We start from the raw sequence: 4507 nt of genomic DNA, 5'->3' as shown, positions 1-4507 counted from the left end.
GCGCACTAGACAGACAGTGCGCCATTAGTATATTTTTTTCCTTTTTGCAAAACTACTAATGGCGCACCACCTGCAGGTGCGCCATTAGTAAGCAGGCATACTAATGGCGCATTTGCTGGTGGTGCGCCATTAGTAACCTGGGACCCCAACAAGATATTTTGGACAGCCACACCTACCCACTCACTTTCCCCACTTCATTCCCTCCACCTCCTTCTCCAAACTTTCAGCTGCCTCCTCCTCCTCACCTCCTTTGCACCATAGATTCATCAAAATTAAGTGGTGAAATTACCTTTTTTTTGATAGGTAAGTAAGGGGAAAGCTATCTTCATGTTGTAGATCTACTTTTTTTCTCCCTAGCTCGCTCCAACAACGTGCACATGCACTTTTTTGTGGCCTAGCTAGATCTATGTATGTTTGTGATGTTGCATATGTTTGTGGTGTTGCATATATGTTTGTGTTTGCAGGTACCGGTATTTGAAATGCGATAGTTGCCAATATTTTGCCGGAATGTTGATTCATTTCTGTTTCGGTAAGAATTTTGGCACTATGCATTCTTTTTGGTCCTATTTTTAGGGAAGGTCATGCCAAATTTTTGCTTGGTTCTAAAATATCGTTTTGCTCTACCCCGCAGGCGACCATGGTCCGCACGATGACCGAAGGCATCGTGAATAGGTTTTTGAGCTCTGCGAAGGCCGAGATGCTTCAAAAGAACGAGATGGAGATAAGATGTCCGTGTCGAAGATGCAAGCTGAAGAGCCTTATTGCGGACCCGGATTCCGGGCAGGTGCGGGACCACCTGCTCTTGCGTGGTTTCATGGATGGCTATCGGTGGCAAGGGGATGAAGATGACTATGAAGTCGTCCATGGGGGTCGGGCAAGAAATGAGGACGGGCAATAAGACAACCACCGCGGTGAGGGCGGGCGAGAAGACAAAGAATCTCCAGGACATGATCACGACGGTGATGCTGTACACAGTCATCATGTAGAAGATGTCGTACATGATGATGAGGAAGATCAAGACGAATGGCATGATCATGAAGATGAAGATGCCGGAGCAGACGACGATGGAGGCTGGGTGCAGGACCCTCATATTCAAGAGTTGCTTCTCAAGCAGACGGATAACGCAAGAGCTGCCGCCCGAGAGAAAGCCAAGATGGATCAACTGGAGATAGACGTGGTTACTCCATTGTATGAAGGAGGCAGGCCCGAGGATACCCGCCTGGAAGTAACGCTCATGGCTCTAGAGATGAAGGTAAAACACAAAATGACCAACGCATGCTTCGACGAGAACATGCCATTCTGGCACGAACGTCTTCCCAAGGGGAACAAGTGCCCGACCAGTTTCGAGGAGGCGAAGAAAATCGTGTGTCCTCTGGATTTACCGCACGTGAAATACCATGTGTGCATCAACAATTGCATCATTTATCGGGACGAGCATGCGGAGTCTACCATATGTCCGGTGTGCGGCGTCACTCGATACAAGAAGAGGAAGAAAGCTCCTCGAAAATCGGTGTGGTACTTTCCGATCACTCCTCGTCTACAGCGGTATTTCGCGGACCCTAAGGTAGCAAAGCTCCTGCGTTGGCACGCGGATAGGGAGGAGAAGAAGTGGGAAGATGACGGAAATGATCCGGAGTTAAATAAAAAAGACAAGATGCTGAGTCACCCTAAGGATGCGAGCCAGTGGCAAGCGTTGAACTTCGAATACCCAGAATGTGGGAAGGATCCAAGGAACATCGTGCTGGGCGCGGCACCGATGGAGTCAATCCGTTTGGCAGCCAGAGAAGCACAGATAGGACCTGGCCTGTGTTTGTGTGGTTGTACAACCTTCCCCCCTGGTTGTGCATGAAGAGGAAGTACATTCACATGAGTATGCTAATTGAAGGGCCGAAACAACCAGGGAACGACATCAATCTGTATCTGGGGCTGCTGAAGGAGGAGCTAGACACGCTATGGAAAACGCCAGCCAATACATGGGACGCCGCAGAGAAAGAATATTTCCCTATGAGAGCCGCACTGCTCACGACGGTGCACGACTATCTCGGTTACGGATATCTCGCGGGGCAGGTAGTCCACAGATTTCCTGGATGCGTAAGGTGCATGGATGACACAATGTATCGCTACCTAGATAGAGATCCCGGGTCTTCGAAAACTGTGTTCATGGGACATCGAAGGTGGCTTCGCGACAATGACCCGTGGAGGAAACGCAAGGATCTGTTCGATGGTGAAACCGAACCCCGAAAACGCCCGTGTACGAGGAGCAGCGAGGAAATAGACGAGCTGTTGAAAAATTGGAAAGACTGCCCACTGCCGGGAAAGAAGCAAAAGGCGCCAGAGCCGGGAAAGAAGCGAAAGGCGCCAGAGCCGCTGCTGAAGGTATGGAAAATGAGGTCTGTTTTCTGGGACTTGCCGTACTGGAGATCCACCGTGTGCCTCACAGCCTTGATGTCATGCATATCAAGAAGAACGTGTGCGAGAGTCTGCTTGGTACCCTACTCAACATGCCAGAGAGGACCAAAGATGGGCCAAAAGCAAGGGCAGACTTGAAATCAATGGGCATCAGGCAGGAGCTTCACGCTAATGATGATGATGATGATGATGATGATGATGATGATGATGATGATGATGAGGCGAAGCAGGACACAGAAAGTCGTCGCAAAGGTAAAAAGGCCAAGAAGACCGGAAATGACTACCCTCCCGCGTGCTTCACTCTAAGTCAGGAGGTGATCGAGCAGTTTTTCACCTGCCTCCTAGGAGTAAAACTTCCTTACGGTTACGCGGGGAAGATAAGCAGATACCTAGACCCAGCGAAGCAGAAGTTCAGCAGGATGAAGTCTCATGACTGTCACGTGCTGATGACGCAGATACTTCCAGTTGCAATTCGTGGGATCATGGACGCGCACGTCCGTGAAACGCTATTTGGCCTATACAACTTTTTCAACGTCATCTCTCGGAAGTCGATTGGCGTGAGGCAACTCAGAAGGCTACAGGAAGAGATCGTGGTGATACTATGCGAGCTTGAGATGTACTTCCCGCCCGCATTCTTCGACGTTATGGTGCATCTGCTGGTCCATACCGTGGAGGATATCATCCAACTCGGGCCGACGTTCCTGCACAGCATGATGCCGTTCGAAAGGATGAATGGTGTCATCAAAGGATACGTCCGCAACATGTCACGTCCAGAGGGAAGTATAGCCAGGGGCTTTCTGACTGAAGAGTGCATCTCCTACTGCACAAATTATCTAGGCATCGAGAACCCTGTTGGTCTGCCCGTCAATAGGCACCTCGGCAGGCTTGCTGGATGGGGTCACCGTGAGGGTCGCCGCGAAATGCATGTAGATTTCGAGGGTCGACTCACCGACTTTGAAAGAGCAAACCTAGTCGCGCTACAACACATAGACGTGGTCGATCCTTGGGTGGTAGAGCACAAAACCTTTATTGAGAAGACGTACAATGACTGAGGCCAACAGAGGACGGACAGAGATATAATCAAAGAGCACAACTCATGTTTCACGCGTTGGTTCAAGCAGAAGGTTCTGTCGTACCCTTTACATGAGGATTCTTCCGTGGAAGAACAACTCATATTCGCCTTGTCACAGGGCGCCAAGCACAACCTGATGACCTATGAGGCGTACGATATCAACGGCTACACACTCTACACCGAGAACAAGGACATGAAGAGCGATGGTTATCAGAACTCCGGGGTAACGATGGAATCCTACACCGGCAACGACAAGGACAGATACTACGGAAGGATCGAGGAGATCTGGGAGCTGAGCTACGCTGGAGAGAAGGTCCCGATGTTCCGTGTCAGATGGGACAAGAGCGTCCTAAAAGAAGACCAGTATTTCACCACCATGGTTATATCCGGAGCCAAATCCAAGACCGCGGGCGCAAACATCACCGCGAAAAATGAGCCATGGGTACTGGCTTCCCAAGTGGACCAATGCTTCTTCATTACCGACCCGCCAAAGCCAAGTTGTGTTGTCGTGAGGAGAGGCAAAAGGAAGATCATCAGAATGGATGGAGTAGCCAATGAGCAAGACTTCGACAAGTACGGCGACTCGAAGATCAAACATGACGACGACGATGAAGTAGCAGCACACACCACAAGAAGAAGCAGGACCACCCTACCTAAAGGACGTCCGTTCCACAGAAGAACTCCATTTGCGAAAAAGAAGGGCAAGAAGATTGTGAACAGATAGCTAGCTAAGATCGATTGTATTTAAATTGTAGCCTTCATTTCTCGGGCACTTTTTGATATCATGAATATTTTTAAATTTCATGGGCACTTTTTGAATTCATGAATATTTTTTCAAATTTGATGATATTTTTTCATATTCAATATGAAAAAATATTGAATATTCATGAGGACACTCGATCTCGACCCCCCTCCCTCTCGATAGCTATCCCCCTCGCCAGATCCCCTCGCCGCTGAGCACCCCCCGCACCCTCCCCCCGCTCCACCGCCGCCGACAACCCCCGCACCCCTCCCCTGCTCCACCGC

This window comes from Triticum aestivum, chromosome 7B (genome assembly GCF_018294505.1).
Source record: "Triticum aestivum cultivar Chinese Spring chromosome 7B, IWGSC CS RefSeq v2.1, whole genome shotgun sequence".
Classification (NCBI taxonomy): domain Eukaryota; kingdom Viridiplantae; phylum Streptophyta; class Magnoliopsida; order Poales; family Poaceae; genus Triticum; species Triticum aestivum.
This window is presented reverse-complemented; position numbering follows the sequence as displayed.